Here is an 18915-nt window from a genome sequence, read left to right as displayed (position 1 = left end):
TTTCTTTTTTTTTTTTTTTTTTTACCTTAATGAAGGCAAGACCTTGCATCTGGCATACCAAAGCAAAAGAATATTTAATTCAGGATCCAGATTTTGCAATTTGGGTCCATCTGTGATAAGAACAGAGTGTGAACTCATGGAAATGCTTGTGTGAATTTTTAATAAATTGTCACTATCCATTTTGATACAAGGTAGAAAATAGCACATATATGCAGCAAGGAACTGCCAGACAGAAAAGAGATGCTTCCCTAGCAGAGTGCAGGCCAGCCCAGTGCTCTCCAGCAAAGTGCAGAATAACAGCTCCCCACAGCAGCATTTAACTCCATCTCAGAGCTGCTGAAATGCTAATAATGGGCATGGTCAGAAGCACTGAAGTCTCTTAAGGACAGGACACAGAACAGCAAACACTGGGAGAAGCATTTGTATTTAATCTGGTAACCTGATTAAAAAGTAGTTACCTCATTTTCAGAAAAAAAAAATCCTATACTAACAAATGCAAACATTTATAGCAGGTTCAGTATATGAAGAAAACAAAGTTTAAAAAAAGGGTTTTTTTAATTTGTTGTCCTCAAATAGTTTTCACTGATTTGTCTGTTTTTTCCAAGGAATTAGCAAAAGTTCATTTTAGGTCAAAGTAGTTTTTATTTCATTATTTAATCATTTTTTGGCAACCAAATGATACAAACAGATATTCACATAGCTTTGGCTTGTAGTTCTGGTGATGGCTGTTTTCCAAGCCGTATTTGGGAAGCTAGACCATTTATTAGGAAGGGAAGTATATTTGAGATTTCACAATTCTTTCCTGCTTATTTACCCTTGTATGCAGTTTTCAAGATTGCGTGGAAGGAAAAAAAAATTAATCTTTTTTTGATTTGAACACACAAATTTGAACCTAACACGCAATGTGAAGAATGAAAATTCCTTTTCTGGGTAGAGTTTGAACACTCCTTTAGTAAATTTGGCGGACACACGGTAATAATCTATATTATGTTAAGATACGCAAATAGTTTTCTATGGAAACTAGAAAAAGCTGGAGACTTTAAATCCCAGATGGAGTTCTTATTAAGGAAACATCGTACTTTTGAAAATCCTATTTCTCCATCTGCTTGCAATATCTTTGAAGTGTTTCTCTGTATAATTGCAGTGATGGTTTCTTTGGATCATATTCTTTATTGTTTATTGCATACTCCTTCCTCAAAAGCGCAATTGTTCACCTTTTCAGTTGGCAAGGATTTAATTCCATTTCCCCTTGCTCTGATCTGACTGGGGAAATGTGCTGCAGTTGTGGCGTCCTGGCAAAAGCTCCACGAAGGGAGCTCCATGTATGGTTTGAAACTCCCTTCTTCCTGAAACCCTCTGCAGGGAGTTCTGTGCCAGGGACCCTTCTCTCGCCTTGTGGTCTGACTCATTCTGACTCACTGAGCTCAAGAAAGCAGTCAGTGTTACTCCTTTCTGGGAAAGTGCAAAGAAAAAGCAATTCTGCTCCAAATAAATGCAAATAAGTCAGCTGCAAGTATCTGGGGAAAAGCAGTTAGAGAAGTGAGAAATTACTTCTTGTCATCTCATATTCAACTGCAGTGTAATTTTGATCATTATCTTATTTTTCTTTCCTGATGGAGGGAATCAAGTTCATAGGTTGTGAATCCAGGCTCAGTGCAGGAATTGGGTAAATAATGGGTCGCATTTAGTTAAATTTGTTTTTCAAGCTGTTGTTCAGAGGCGCTTATCCAGTAATTTCAGTTTAAGAGCATGAACAATTTCATTGACTTTGGTACATTGTTCAAGTGCATTGGCTTGAGCCTCCGGTGATTTACTGGGAGAAACGCTGCAGTTTCTCAAAGAACACTCTGGCTTCTCACCTCATTTTCTTCTGTGCTCCTGGGAAAGTACTACAAAAGCTAGAGGCTCACCCTGCAGATATAAAAAAAGCTAAATCAATTTCTTTACTAGAAACTGCTTACACTAGAGGACAGCTTTAGTTGGCAACATTGCAGAGCTGTGGTGATAAAATACCTGCACTTGCCCTGAGAGCAGTGATGGAGGAGCAGCAGGATCAGCAGGAGGGTGCTCTGCTTTTCCAGCTTCCATGGGGTGCACAAAGGTGGTGCTGACTGCTCACTGGGGATTGCCACTTGGAACTGAATCTCAAAATACTGTCGTTTTCCAGGTATTAAAAGAATATTTCACACAAACGTTCTAAGTCCTGCAAACTCTTGTAGTGACCAGATGGTGTCAGTCTTGTATTGATGCTGTATAATTAGTCTCTCCTGGTGCTCAATAGATTCTAATAAATTCTGCTCTTCACATATTTTTTTCACCTGTACTTGCCTAATAACAAAAGAAAAAAAGGGAAGGGAAGGGAAGGGAAGGGAAGGGAAGGGAAGGGAAGGGAAGGGAAGGGAAGGGAAGGGAAGGGAAGGGAAGGGAAGGGAAGGGAAGGGAAGGGAAGGGAAGGGAAGGGAAGGGAAGGGAAGGGAAGGGAAGGGAGGCTAAAATCTACTATGAGCAGGTCACACAGAATCTCCTTGAACTGCAGTGAACTTTTGCGGATGAGTGCAAAATCTGCATTTCCCTTAAATCTAAGAGTTCCTCTCTGAAAAATTACCTGACCTGTATGTCTTGAATTTTTTGTCAGAATAAACAACTCCTGTAGGAATTCTTATCAGCAAGAGACACAGAAAAGGAAGAGTGCCTGCAGGACTTTAAATGTACCAAACCCACTCAGGATGGGAAAAACCAACAGCAGTGAAAAACAGATCATTTTAAGTCAGGCACCATTACCACCACCACCGCCAAAATAAAAAACCATCATATGAAGAGCTGCAACTTGTCACTAAAATGGTAATTCTTCTATAATCCATTAATTAATGCAAACATTATGGGCTTTTGGATGAGCTGTAAAACCAAGTTCTTGGCCACTCTTAACTTCCAGAAGTGCTTTGGCACTTTGGCCAGGAGCTAGGGTGTTAACACAAGTGCTCTGTCCAAATTCCATGTGGGTAACTATATTTTGTCTAGCTGACTTTTGCATGTAATTTAGTTAGATAAATTATTATTCCTTTCTTGCCTCAGACTGCAGCACAGAGCTGCTGTATTAAGAGCTGCTGCTGCCTTGCCAGAGGTTTTAATAAGCCAAAAACCAGTGAAGGGATTCCTGTTAGTACCAGAGCAGGGATTTCTGTGGTGGTCAGTGTTTTGGGAGTTTGGAGTGACAGCACTCTATAAACAAATGCTCATAACCAAAGCTCTGTTTCAAATATCAGATACCATGAAAGTCTTGGCATTTACTATTGATGCTGAAATCCTGAAACTGCTGGCAGTACAAAGGAAATTGGTTAGCTGAGCCCTGAATTAATAAAGCAAGAAAATTGGTAAGAGGGCTCAAGAAATATATGTTATGTGTCTTTTTCTTAGTTGAATTTAAACTTAGTTGAATTTTCAAAACTGTTCAGCAATCTATAGAAGTCTGTACACTGCATCAGATCTGAGCATGTTCTTTCTCCAGAAGCAGATTTTACAGGGTCCCTTGGCCATTCTCCCATGGGGTTGGGCAAAGGCTTTTGTTGTGATAGCATTGCTGTTTTTTGGACAGGATGTTTTGGAAAGTGTCTTAAGAAAATTTGGTTCATCTTCTTTGGAAGGTTATCCCCTCACTGGATCCTCTGGAACAGGAATTTTTGTCTGTCTTTTTTGTTCATCTTAAATATTTTGACTGGGACTGTTTTATGGAAAGTCAATCACATTGGTGGCCAAAGCTCCTCTGAGCACAGTAACTTTGTGTGCCAGTCTGGTGTGCACTGCAGTGACTGGACAGAGGGGAAGCTGCAGGGAGCAGAGGGTGACCACAGGTCAGTGCCAGTGCTGCTGAGTGCTGCAGTGTCTCCTGCTCCTTTGGCCTTCTGGAGGGCCATGAGTAACTGGTGGAAGGATCAGAGCTGCAGGGAGGGTTGGGGTCTCTCCTGAGACAGCCCAGCCTCTGGTGTGTGTTAGACTGGCCCACCCAGGACTCTACCAACAAGCACCTGGCCTTGTTTCCAGGGACAGAGTGATCCTGGAACTGGGACATCAAGGATGGTACTGCTCTGCTGTGGAGGGGCAGAGAGCGAAGCTGAGTGGACATGACTTCTCCAGAGCTGATTATGTCTAAATTTTGGGAGCAGAAAGAGAACTGGCATTGAAACTAAGCTGTGAATATCAAATTCTTGTGGTTGTGTCCTATGTCTCGGGATTGTACTTGTTTCTGTTCACAAGAAGCTATTTCAGTCCTTGGAAACCAAGACAAGTGGGGCAGAGGAAGACACTGCAAAATTTTTCCTGGCTCATGGATTGCATACCCTGTTCTGCCTGACATAGCTAGCCATATGAGAGACTGCAGCATCTGGCTGGTTTCTGCAGGAAAGCTGAGATCTGTCAGCTCTGTCTAACAGCCAGGGATTTTGGGGCCATTTTGTGACTGAGCAGGTCATTCTGCTGTGCTCTCACAGCTTGAATTCACAGAAACATATGATCCCTCTGAAACACTGCAGCTCCTTTCCTCCTCCTGCTGAAGAGAATCTCTACACTAGTCTGGATTTAGCTTTCTCATTTTATTTCCCTGGAAAAGATGGTGACATCTCTCTCGTCACATCCTGATATCAGGGGGGACTTCCAGTCACTGACAATTCACAGGCAGCATCAATGTGTGCAGCATGGGAGACAAAGCTGCTGGTTTCCAGTTCTCCCTGTTCTGTCTTGCTTCTGTGAAGTAGGTTGTTCTTTTCCAGTAGCAATGACCTTTGTTCCCCCCATCCTTCTATGCTAAAAACATTATACCAGCCCTGGCATTCTGCTCTTTGGTCTTCTGTCCCACTACAAGTATGATGAAACGAGCAGTGAAAGCTGGTACTGTGTTGTACGTAGGAAAAAAAAAATAGTGATACTTTATGAATTTGGTGGTGCAAAGTGTCACTTCCAGTGGGTAGCTCTCAATTCATCATGCTTCTTGCCATGCAGAATGTGGGGAAGGAAACACTGTCTCTCACACAAATGATTTTAATGTGTTCTTTACCTGTTATAAAGCACAACTTGTTTGCAAGTGGAAACAAATACAAATACAAAGTTTTCATTATACAGAATGAAAACTTTCTTATTCTGATTTTTTTTTTTTGCTCTTTTAGAGTTTGATTTTTAAAAAAATTATTTTATTTTGTTTTGATTTGTTCTCCCAGGAGTGCAACTCTGAGATTAATAATCTAGTAGCACCCTATTTGTGTTTCTGGTCACTGGCTAAGAGTCCTAAGAAACATTTTTCTTTCTGGATTAACTTTTTCATTAGTTCATAAGCCTAAAAAAAGGGTCTTCCCAAATTCTTTGTAGACCTGAAACCATGATGGATTTACGCAAAGGGGTTTTCTGTTTCTCTCTTATTGTGATGCAGCTCCACAGGACCTCCTTTCACTTTCACAGAGTTTATCTGGATCCACATAGGTGTAAATCAGACCAGAATTTGGCCACTAAGAATGGAGCTGATTTACACACTGGCATTAGTCATTCCCCATGCTTAGAGATTCAGCCAGCTCTCTTCCAAGTTAATCTCCTTTTTAGTACTTTATTCTATATTCCCTGGTGGCAATATGGGGTGGCATGACGAGATTGCCTTACCTCTCAATGCAGGATACAGAGGGACAGAAAGCTTTGAAACACTGGGACAGTATTGGGTAGTGCTAATGGTGAAAGTCCCACCCACACCCTGCAAGTACCTGAATCCGTGAAGACATTTTCCAGTTAAAAAGGCCCTCTATGCCCTTGTTATTGTCAATGTTAGAAAAAGGAAATTAGCAAATTGAAAACAAGGGCCCTTCCCTGATTAAGCTCCTCCTTATCACAGGACATGCCACACTTAGCCCTTGTTACATCCCAGCTCACTTTTGGCTTTCACAAGTCAGAAGGAGCTTATCTGTGATTTTTTTTCATGTTTACTCAAACTCTCAGCTTGATAGTGATGCACAACTGATACTTGGATTCTACCATGTTCCAGAAGACTTGTAAAGTAAATGACAGAGAGAGAGAGAGAGAGAGAGAGAGATAGAGAATGAGAGAGCAAATTTTATTTCTATGAAGTTAGTTCTGGGTTTTTGTTTCTACAACCATTGCTATAAAATCTGCAGGCAGCAACTTCAGCCACATTTGGAGCCCTCTGTGCTCTGCTGGCTTTGCAGAGGGTGCCAGAGGCTGCCGTGAGCAGCTACTGGGGATTTTTCATGGCTACACTTTGCCTTTGGCTGCATCCTTTCGTGGACAGAGGAAGATTTGCCTGTGGGTTCTGGGGCAGTTTCTGTAAGGAACTCTGATGAGATGCCCTGGCCATTCAGCTTGGGTTAAACAGCCCTGAGATGCATCCAGGTCACAACGGGCATGGAACCAGCACAGAGCAACCCCTTGAACAAGCAAGCTGCAGGAAGTTTCCTCTCCTTTGCTACTGCAGAGCTCCTTTGAGCACTTGATGGAAACAGCCAAGGAAAGAGCCTCATATGTTGTGCTACTACACTTGGAAGTACTTCCAAGAAAATGTAATTTTTCAGCCTAATGACCTTAAATGACTGTGGTTTGGTTTAATTTTCCATTTTTAAAGTAAGAAATCTAGCTGGAATTGATGGTTTCTTTGGAAAAAAAGATACCTCATGTCTTCTCATGTTTTTATAAATTCTGTCGTTACATGTAAATTTATAGCCTTGGAATTACCAGGAATCTCCAGGAAACCAGACCTTTTCAAAGATATAGATATATTTAAGATATATTAAGATATATATAGAATATATAAGATATATTTTTAATCTAAAAGAATGGACATGTTTTTATTCTGAATTTCTTTCATTGCTTTTGGAAGACAAGGTAATGGGCATGCATTTTGCTTGGTACTGACACAAGAAGCAAGAAAAGCGTCCTTGCTTTTATTAAGTATTTGGTTGTGATAATGGTGCAATGGTTTTTTAAAGTTGTTTCTTGGTATCTCCCCTATGGATAGGTTTTCCCAACTTTTAGGGATGGTTGAGCAATGACAACACAAACCAACAAGTCACTCTTATTTTAATGAGACCTGGAAAGGGTAGAAGGAATAGTGTACTCTCTGCCAAGTGATCACACTGCTGCTTAGTGCAGTCTTCCTGGCAAAGTCAGTACAGGAAAATTTTGCAGGAGAAGCCTTGTTTCCCACTCACTAGATGGGACACGAGTGCAGTGTAGATTCTCTTCACACAGTAATTCTGGGGCTCTTACCTTGTTGACCAAGAGATCTTCCTCTGGCCTGTCCTGTTGCAATGCTTCCAGTGGCACACTAGGCACAAATTCCTTAAGACGATATCTAAGGAAAGTGAGCTCTGGTGTGCACTCTGGCTGCCTTGAGCATGTCAGCTGGTGCATCCACTGATCCCACCTCCAGGGACCTGCACCAGGAAGGGTTTATCCAGGCAGAGTGGGATATGTGACCCTCTGTCACATTTGCCTTTTCATGCTGACATCACAGTACTGCTCCCATGCATTTCTCAGAGTTCTGTGTAGCCTGCACCTGAGTGAGTGGTTCTTCAAAAGCTCCATTGCAAGAACACACAGCTATTTATTTTCAATATAACACCTTCCTTCCAAACATATCAGCATCCCTTACTGTTTGGGTGAAAGATGGACATGAAGGTAATTCCACCAATTCCTGTCTGCAAGTACAGAACCCCAGAATTTAGAGTCTGTCACTCCAGTCCACGAGGTGATGGTTATTGATATTTTGTTCTAATGAGCCATGTTCCCTCTTCAGTACACAGTGATGATGTTTGATATCACATCCAAAGATCATCTGTAGGGGAGAACTGGTATGGAATGGTGCAAATTTCCACGAAAAGACAAATATGAAGGACTTGCTTATGGCAAATTGTTGGGGTTCAGAGCTGTGGGATTCAGGCTAGATTACAGAAAGCAGTGTCAAACCAAAGACAGATGCACTGTCACTGCAGATCCCCTGACAAACAACAACAAAAAAGTCTGAAACTAACAGCCTGTTCTTTTGTCACCCATGTCTGGAGTCACACAGCTCTACCTTTCAGGTCCATAGCTGGAAGAGCAGAATATGTGCCTCCTGGAGAAGTACAGCAAAATTGGGTGAAATAATGCAAAGTGTGTGGAAGGACAGGAGAGTATGTTTATTTGAAACAAGTGAATAGCAGCTCTGCATTAGTGAGGAAACAAGTTTGCTGTGGTAACTGGTCTGGCTTGCAGGAATGCTGAGTTCCCAGTGATCCCTGTGAGATTCCTACCTCTCTACCTCCCTAAAGAACACCAAGAAATTCATTAGGCCAGATAAGCAAAAGGAGCTAAAGGAGCTCACAGACAAGTGCTTGGCCTCCTGAATGGATACTTTAACTCACAGTTAGGCATTTAACTGCTCTGGAGAGAATTCCAAACCCACAAATACATTAAATGCTCTGCTACCCATCACTAACCAAAAGAGCATGCTGAGGATGGGAGCATGTTTTAATCTAGACCTTTATTCTGCTTTTCTAGAAATACAAACTAAATTGCTCTGGAGATGAAAAATTTTCTTTTTGTACATGCATAGAAGAGGAAGCAAAATAACAATTTTTGTATTATTCCATTAATTATAGTATAAGATGAGGGAGCTGAAGATTTAGTGTTACAGTGATGGTTTGAACTTCTCCAGTGAAAACCCTTTCAGTAACTTGCTGCCTGCAGTATTAGGAAATGCTTTTCAATCAACTCAGTACTGAATTTCCATGATTTCTTTCCAATGATTTGGTGTGAGAAAGCTTGATGTTGGGATAGAGCTTTCTGACATCCCTCTCTCCTTCAGGAGTGGATATTAAATTTCACCTGTATCCACCTTAGCATCATGGTAGGTATTCAGAGTGTCCCCTGAGACTCAGAGTGGAGCAGATCTCCCCTGTCTCACAGGCTCTGTGGGGACAGGGTCCTGCTGACATCATGTAGGGACCATCATTACCAGTTATCCACTCAGAAAAATACAGCAAAGGTTGCAATCACAATCCCCATGGCAAGAAGAGTTTTATATCAGTGATAGGGATCCTACCACCCTCACCTCAGCATGCTTTACCAGGGCTTGTGATTAGCTCTTTCATCAGGAGCATCTGTATGGTTTATGTAACCGGCTACTGTGTCACGTTTCTCATACTCACTGGTGAAGTTTAATAATAGTGTGCTGTAGCAGAAGGCAGGGAAAATTTGATGACTGAAGTTCTTACTTGAGCAAATTTTAGCTTTCAATAAAGAATTGTCTTTTAGGGCTCTGACACATTTATAAATATTTCTCTCCCTTTCAAAGTGAGGGTGATATTATTACCTGGGGAAATTGCAGTGTGGGAGAAAATGCTATGCAACTAAAAAAGGAGATGGAATACTCAATGTATTCCTCTGTTTCTGTGTTGCAATTAGCCAAAAAAAAAGCCAGGTATATTTTCAGCAGGGGGTTATATTTTCAAAATAGTTCCTGTGATTCTCAAACTGGCAATCATGGTATCATTACAATTGGAAATGTGGAGGAAGTCAGTGTGCTACTCTTCACATTGATGATGAAACTTCTGCTTTCAAACCAAATACTCTGTCCTAATATATTGCTATATGTCCTTGATATACCAGAAGGCAGCCACAATAACCAGAACAGTCAGGAAATGTCAGAACATCTCTTAATGCCTCTGTGAACAAGGGTAAGGAGCCTGAGTACAGGTAAGAGCAAAGAGATGAATAAATTAGGAAAAAAAAAAAAGAAAAAGAAAAATGAAAGAACACAGAAATAAGAATGAAGAAAGATTGTTTGGTGTAAATTTAGTGCAGGTTTCAGTATAAAATATGGGGGCTATAATGGAGTTTGACAAACATTCTAAATTATGAATCAGAGTATTTAAGATACCTTTTGTAATTCTTTTCATTAGTACCAAGGTGATACTAAAGTGATGCTGCTCTGAAATAGAGATTGGAGGGACTGGTAAACTAAGATACTTTGAAAAAGAATATTATCTAACTACAATAATATTATACACCTGGAAACTTTTTAAAAGATTTCCACTTCTTAGTTCTCTGTTGTCAATCTCAGCTGAAACAGTTCACATTTTAAACTATACAAACCAAAACCTATTTTAATTTATTCAAGCAAAAATTTTGTCATTTGAGTTAGTGTAACAAAGAGTGACTTCAAGCTTTTGGGAGAAGGCCAGAATGAATTGAGTTGTATGCACACATTTTCAAGAATTATCTGACATTCATAAATATCAGTGTAAATTTAACTGTTTTGTGGGAAATTATATTATGTGACATTTTAAAATTTGCCAAAGGCTGTTGTAGAGCATTTTAGGATTTTTTAGGAATTTCGTCAACCTAAATTATGTCCCCTCCCAAAAAAAATTTAAAAATAAAAAAAACCCCAAAATAAAATAAAGGATGGAACCATATTGGAGGCTGTTTTCAATTACCAAAAAAACAAAAATTGTTGACAGCTTGGTTCAGAAAGCCCTGTAGAAAAGCATGAGCAATGCTTTTCAATAGTTACTGAGTTTGCAGTTTCAGTAGATACTGAGGGTTCTGATTCAGATCCTAATTCCATGATGTAGAATCAGCTTTGCCATGAATTCCAATACATCAAGGTTCAAAAAGGTTTAGTGCTAAATCCAAATATCAGAATAAAGAGCCATCTTTAAGTTTGAGCAACATCCTAATGCCTGTTTGACATCTCACAGTGCTGTCAATTAAAAGAGATTTTAATTGCATTAATAGAAACAGTTAACTTTACAAAGTAATGTAAAATCAGTATAATGACAAAAAGAATTGGGTGCTTTTTTACATGAAGGTTTAAATAATTCATTTTCTTCTTCCATTTTTGACATCTCAGCCCAGATCAGGCAGAAGTGTGGGCCAAGAAGACAGCTACACTAGGTAGGCAGCCAATTAAAACAGACTGTCATAAAAGAGCAGGATGATTTTTCAGGACAGGCATCGTTATTTTGTGAGTACCAATATAAATTCCTAAATGTCTCACAGATGCAGTCTGAAAGAAATTATATCCCCCTCCCAGTAAAAATATCTTAGCCACCTCAAAAGAAGAGACCATCTGGAGGCTTACTCACTTCGGGGGATGCTGAGTTAATTGAGTGAAAGTCCAAATAACTCTTTAGGAGAGACATGCTGAGGAGTAGCAGTAGGCTCTAAAGTAAGGTAATTCCAGAAGAATTTGCCTCAGTATTGCTATTACTTAATCAGCTGCATTATCACCATTCTTGGGAGGCCCAGGCGTTAACAAGGGCTCGTTTGGAAGGGCTGCAAAAAGGAATTTGCTGAGCACAGCTAAATGTATTTACATGAGAAATTCAGACCAAATCCAGTAGCATTTCAATAATAAAATCAAACAGCAAAAGGAATGTACTCATTCTTTTGTCCAAAGAAGTGACTCCATCTTGTGCTGCAGAGGAGCATCTAAGCTGTGATTGAAAGGTGCAACACATGCATCCACCCAAGATACCTGGCAGTAATACAGGATCACCAGCCCTCTGGTCCCAAGCTTTCCTGGCTGCCTCTTTTCATGGTGTGCTGGTTGCTGTTGGGAACTGCTCTGCCTCTTTAGACCTGTCTGCATGTTCAGAGCTGTCAGCTGTCTGATCAATTTTGAGAGTTTTTCAGTTCAAAGTGGTCATACTGTGCTGAAGAGGTGCTGAGACCCTTCAGTTCAGAAGTCTCCAGTGTCATTTGGACAATCTACAGATCACTCCTCAGGCTGTTGTCTCCAGCCTGGAAGCTCATCAGCCCTGAGCATTGTCGACTGTGTTTGCAATCTCTGTGCCAAGAACTGACAGGGTGAAAGATAGAAGATTGTCTTGAGAAGAAATTCCTACTGACTGCTAGTGCAGGATCTGTAGTTTGGCCTTTTATTCTGTTTGTCCCCTTCTAATGCTACCTTGGCTTTTTATGTAGTATGAAAATTGTGAGTTTTGCCATGCCACATACATTGCTCTCTTTTCTGGCCTGAGACTCCTCTTTGATTCTTTCTTTGCACAACAATTCTTCTTTCATTGGTTTTTCCCTGGATAAGTTGAATTGATCCTGTTCCAGTGACTAGAAATTTTCATGTCTCAGCCCTTAGCCTTATCCTTTAAGCCCTTACTTTTCCCATTGCTATAATGGAATTACTTATCTACATCTATTTACTCTTTAATGGATCTGGGATTGTTAAAAATTGGGCAGACTGGATCCTTTCCAGTTCATGTGAAATCTATACCAAAACAAATGGGATTTAGGAATATAAATATATTTGAGGATCTATGTCTATCTGTGTCTCAATGCTTTTGGGTGATATGCATAACTGGCTTAAGAAAATTGTCTTAAAACTCTAATGGGATGACAAATTGCTTTTTGGTTGTTTTTAAGAATCAGATTCTTCCTGCAGATTGCAATAACCTAGCAGTTAGCAAGAATGGGCCTTGACAGAGGAGCTCAGTTCTCTTTGCTGGCTGAGAACACTGAACCCAAGGACAGGCAGCAGCTCCTAATGGTTGCTGGAAGTGAGACTCTGTTCTTCCTCACATAAGGCTGCAGCAAATAAAACCAAGAGTATTTTCCCTACTGATAGAAGGCTGACTGTTGAATGGATAGAGCAGCTAGAGCTTCCAAATGTAGGAAGAGAGTGGAAAGTGGCCCGAGGAGATGAAACCCCTCTCTTACTGCATTGTTTTCCACAGCAGTAAAATGCAAAGCCAGTGTTGCTCTAGACTTTTGGGTTTTGCAGCCTCCAGTCTTTCCAGGATTTACAGGACTGCTACTTAACTTGTTTGGCCCATTCAACAAGGAAAATTGCTCAATTTCAGACCCACATAACCTAGAGTACCTCTTGCTTCTCCCTCTCCTATTCTTCAGAGAAATGACTTTTTAAACCCCTGAATAATCTCAAGCAAGAGCTGTAATGTCTCCTGTGTCCTGTATCTTGCCTAGGACATGGACAGTATGGTGTGAAACAAGCAGAATTTATTGTACATCTCAGAGAAAGTCAAAGCACAACTTACCTGAGTTCTACACCCTCCTACCCCCAGCCTGGGGAAACTGGAAATCCTGCTGTGTCCATGTGTTCTGCTGAATAAATGCAGTCCTAGTCTGTTGTCCAGGCTGAAGCGCAATCTGGAGCACAATGAGCACTCCTTCCAAAGAAAACCTGAGTGCACTGGTGGGAGATCACACAACAAGGTCCTTCCTGATCTGAAGACCAGGAACAAGGAAGGACTATCCTTCCACCTAAACTCAAAACTCTGTTTTGGCCTAGTGATATATTGGCCTAGTGAAGCCAAAGAGCTTTGGCACCATTCAAGTTGTCCTCTCAGGAGTTTTGGGTAGCTGAAATTTGGAGGACAGGTATTTTTATTTTTTGGGCTCACACAGAATTGGTAAAACCTGTGACACTGGAGAATCACTTATAAAATGGGAAGGAAAGAAGATGAAAAGCCATTAAAAAAAACAAGCAAATTCAAATGGTAGAGCAAGAGCACACAGAAACGCTGAGAGACACAGGGACTTAGAGGAGGCAGGTTGAAATGAGGGAATGAGAGCAGTGAGAGTGAGAAGACATCAAAGTGGAAAACTGACACACAGAAGAGCAGGTGGTAATGGAGGAAGAAGAAAAGGGGAAGGAGTATCTTGCAGAGAAGGAGAAAGGAAAGACAGGAAGAAGTAGGAATGTGACAAAGAGGGATAATAAGGGAGCTGGTACATCAGAGGAGAAGAGGGAAATTGAGGAGGAAGAAGACCAAAGGGAAAGAAAGAAAGAAAGAAAGAAAGAAAGAAAGAAAGAAAGAAAGAAAGAAAGAAAGAAAGAAAGAAAGAAAGAAAGAAAGAAAGAAAGAAAGGAAAAGAGAAAAAGATATGGTAGAACTAGAACAGGAATGAGAGAATTCTAAAGAGAATTTATGGAGAAATGGAAGCAGTCACAGAAAAAGAACAGTGTAAAATGAGAAAATGAGCAATGGAAGCATGAAAAGAGGAAGAAGAATAAAGGGCCTCTACATGAAGTGATAGACTTCTAGATGTTAGAATTAAGGTAGATGAACCCCATTGTAAGATGTGAAAAAAAAAATTCTTTTTAACTTCGAGGTTATAGCTGAAATGCAAATATTTTGTAGAAAATACAAATCATTGTGATTTTTGTAAATGTTGGGTTGTGCTATATATCACTTTGTACAAAACACCAAAGTAGAACAGATTACATCAAGACGTTGTGCAGAAATTAGAAAGGAAAAAAGAAACCTGATCTTTATAACACAGACAGGAAAAAGCTGTCTCATGTATGCTGTGATTTACAAATCTGTGGGAGCTATTGTGGCCAGGGTCCAGCCCTCACTTTATACATTAGTGGGTGTAAAGGGTGATGTCACAGAAGGATTAGGTCTAATCCTGGACAAGAAAGCCTTGTGATGACTCAACAAGGAGCAGAAAAGGCAGAGCTAAATCAGCCTAAAGTCAGGCTTTATGGGTTTGGATGGAATCAGCATTTTGCATGTGTAGTCATGATTTGCACAGAATGACACACTCAGTTCATGATGAACTCTGTCTACAGCCTTCCCATTCCTGCCTCCCATTTCATCACGCTGCTGGCCCAGTGTCTGCCTGCCACCAACTCAAAATAGGAGACTCCAGGATCCATATGAGGAACATTTTAATTGCCAGCAGAGCTATTGGCACCACATAAGTTTCACAGTGCATTGGTCAGTGCAAATAACCAATACATCAGGGCAGACCTTTGGCTGCCTGTAGTAAAATAGGGGGAGGCTTGATAAACCAGCCTTAATTCTCCATTCTGTTGGTAGTCTTTGCATCTTCTGTGTGGCAAAGCACAGGCCAGTTTGAAATGACCAAATTTACTCACCTGCTAAATGGTTTCTCTGGATTCCCAGTTCCTCTGACCCCAGAGCTCTGCTGAATGAATGGCAGAGGTGAGGACAGGTATTTCTGGATGGGACTTGTAGAAATTACTGATGGGCCCTGGCACATCTTTGCACCAAGCTCTTTAGTCAATCACATGCATAGGAATCAGATAGGCAGTAAGGAGTTCATGTCATAATTTCCTCAATCAGGAGCAAAAGGTGAGAGATTTGAGTGCTGTCTGACGTGGTCACGGCACATAAGGCCTATTCTCATGACTGGTGTTGTAGATATCTTTCTTGTACTGAAATGAAAGCAAACCATTTCCAGGGATTTATAGAACATTTAATTTAACTTTGACTAGAAAAGCAACAGAATCCTGTTTGGAGAGGTAACAAATGGAAAACTTCTTTGCAGCACATCGTGGTTCTGGTAGATATTTCCTTATTTATTTTTGAAAGTAATACAGAACTGAGTGATAATTGTTGCTGAGATTATTTTGTTTCTGTTTCAGAGAGGTTCAATTTAATAGTTTTCTTTAGGCTTTAAGCAGATTAGAGAAATAGGGACTTCAGTGATACAGCCCAGTGTAATATTTCTTTACTCACACTTGTTTTTAGTCTCAAAAAAAAAAAAAACCTCATTAAAAATGCCATTTAGACAAAACAGATTTTTAAAAGACTTGCAGCTTTATTTCAGAAGTTTGCTAGACAGTATGGGGGCTGCTCTAAAAGGTCTATTTTGCAACCGAAAAACTGAGTTTACAACTCTAAATGGGAAAGCAAAATCTGCCCCCAAAGTAAGCCCCCTAATGTGGATGTCACAGTTGGAATAAATTGTTCTACTGTTTTCAGTGCTTGTTAATCAATTATTAAATCACTACAGCAAGGCTTGGAGGTGTAAGAAAAGACTATGGGAAAAATATTCTAGCACGTGGAATAAAAATGAGAAAAAATAACAATTTTTCCCACTAGGAAGTATGCAATTAGATGATATTTCACAGTCAAAATATTATGTAAACTGTAAAAAACATAACTACAGAAATCAGTGACAATGGTTATCTGACAGTTGTCACCCTTTGCACGACAACTTTGACATGCTTCATTGGAGTCCCTTCCCAAAGGACAGTTGTCAGTCCAGCTGTCAAAACCACAGCTTTCTGACACAGTTCTGTAGAGAGAGGCTGCAGGTCCCAGCCTGAGGACATGAGGGAATCCCAGCACCCTGGGCACATGGAGAGGAGGTTGGGGTGTCCCCATGTGGCACCCTCACAGAGGACAACAGACAGAGCCAGCCCAGCCTCTGGGGATCCTCTCTGCACTATGGAAAGTGCTCTGGCAGGGGAGTCTCCTTTCTCCCTTCTGCTGGAGAGGCTTTTCCTGTCTCGTGAGTTTCTTGCTTTTGTGAGGCGCCAACACCAGTGTTGATCAGGAGCTGATAATTTGCTATGACAACATCTCATAATCCCTTCCATAAAGCTTTCTGAGGTCATTTAACCATTGTCTTGTGTCCAAGTATGGAGGAAAAAAGCAGAAAACCACTTCAAACTCCTGTGTTTCTGAGAATGATTTGGAAGAGATTTTGGAGCACTAAAAGGAAAAAAAAGTCAAAACAAGGTCATATCTGCAAAGGAACTCAAGGCTAAGAAAGTTCTGAATAAACTTGGGTGTAGCTGAGTGTAATTATTATCCTGAATTCCCCTGCTCAGCTGCAGCTAACCCAGTATAGACACCTAAACTCACCAGGGACCCCCCTCTTTGATGTTTAACATTACTATTGTGAGAATTCAGTTCTCTGCAGCCCATCTCAAATTGCCCTGGTATGAGAAGTTCAGCAGCTGGTTCAACACTTGATCAGGTTTCAGAAATAGGCATTTTCCCCTAGGTATCCCTTTAAATTGGAATATATTCTCAGAACATTCATAGCAAAGACACAGAACAGCGTGCTGCTTGAAAAACACAGTTAAGGATAATTTTTTAGCAGAAAGAAGGTTTTAAAATTCCTTCATAATATGATATAATAGCTTTTTCTAATACTTGGAAAACTGTGCATTTTTGTCTCTAGGCCTTTCTTGGCTAGACTGAGAAAGTTCAATGTCAAGTCTTTCATTTCTTGATTAAGCATCAGACCTCTCCAGATACAGGTTGTTCTGTATATTTTGCTGCATCTTCTTGAGTTGAAAGTGGAATAGCCACAGAAAAAAAGAAGACTAACAAAATTAAAAGGAGAGCACAAAGCAGGAGGAAAAATGAGTTTTAATTCCCAGTGGCTGAGGAGGGAAATGAAACTTGATGCACACCTTGAATAATTACTTCTGTCTTGGCTTTGCATGGCGAGTTTTTGGTAGCTGGGTGGCTGCAGGGCTGGTCCTGTGAGAAGCTGCTGGAAGTTTCCTTCATGTCTGATGGAACCAATGCAGCTGGCTCCAAGTGTGTGCCCAGCCTCTCCAAAGAGTTTCTCTGAGGACAACAGAAGGAACAGGAGGGCTCTGCTGGAGGCAGGGGTGGAGGAGAAGGCTGTGCTGATATACACAGTTATAAATGAATGGCACCACTCAAGAGGTGGGAACGAGTTTGGTAGTACTAAGGATGTGGAGCACAGAGACTGCAAGAAAGAAAATGGGAACAGAAGGGGAACTAAAGGTCTGAGGAACTGTTCGATAAAGGGTTTGGAGAAGGAAGGTGGCAGATGGGAAAGAAAGGTTGAGTTTCAAAACGGATTGGGAAGGCCTTATTTATCTGTTTTTAGAGGTTTGGGGATTGCAAGGACTGCCTCTGGAGGAACAGGGTTAGTGAAAATTATGGGAAAATAATTGTCAGAGATGAAGTTAATCTAAGCAAGGAGAGATGGGGAGGAACATGAGTGGTTTTTGTGTGGGAGAAAGGCGATTTGAAACAGCAGAGGCCTTGGGAAAGGACAATGTGGAAGGGGAACCTCAACACAGAAGGCATTTGAAAGAGCTTTTAGGAAGGAAGGACTGGGAAATTTAGGGCTTGGGACAGAAGGGGCTGAGGAGACCACTATGGTGTGAGGGAGAAGTTAGGATTAACAGTTTGGGGTAATATTATTTTCTGGGCTCTGATGTCAGAGAAGAGGCACACACAGAGAGAACTGCCTCCTTGTCCAAGGAACAGCCCTTCCCTTTTTCTCTGTTTTTATAAATTAAAATAGCCTTATTTTGGACAGAACAATCCAGAGATTACCTTTAAAGTCAGAATGACATGAATTCTGACTGATCTGTGGAGTAATTGTGCCATATGAAAATTCTCTACATGACAGCCAGTTTAAGAGATTGGAACATAGTGCTTCTAAACTTGTTTCACACAGAAAAAGTACCAAATAAATCCCGGTTTTAAACCAGACACTCTTCCACACAGCGATATACTTCAATTTGATCTTCATTATTTCCTTAAATATCTCTTCTCTGTAGGAAACTGATCCCAAATCCTTCACTCAGATCCCAGATCCTTCAGTAGATGGCCAGATAATCCCACTCTCAGTATGCTATGAGCACTGAATTTGCATCAGTTCATGTAAGCACACTTTTGTTCTGTTTTTCTTTCTGGATAAGGCAACACTGATCTCCCTTGAAATCCTGTCTGTAATACATGGTTGTTTACAAACCACTTGATAACAGAAGTCACAGCACATATTTGTGTTGGCTGATAATCCTTTGTCAATGATGGATGAAGATCAGGTGTCATTTCTGATTCTTTTGGATGTGTCAGCTGCCTCCAGTGCTGTTGACCATGAACTGACCTGCACTCTGGCAGTCTGGAAGCAAGGACAAACAGGATGAGTTGTGGAGCTCAGAGTTATGTGCAGCTCTGAGCCCTGAAGCATATTGGCAGTGGGCTGAGGGACCATTATTAACATCTCTCCTGTGTTCAAAGAAATTCAGATGATTCTTCATTTCACAGCATTTTTATTAATATGTTTTACCTACTAACATTTTGATAATGCAGCTTTGGCACTTATATAAGTCTCTGCTTGCTCGTCACATAAATTTTTTAAAAATCCTGCAAG

Source organism: Zonotrichia leucophrys, chromosome 1A, assembly GCF_028769735.1.
Source record: "Zonotrichia leucophrys gambelii isolate GWCS_2022_RI chromosome 1A, RI_Zleu_2.0, whole genome shotgun sequence".
In the NCBI taxonomy this organism is placed as follows: Eukaryota; Metazoa; Chordata; class Aves; order Passeriformes; family Passerellidae; genus Zonotrichia; species Zonotrichia leucophrys.
This window is presented reverse-complemented; position numbering follows the sequence as displayed.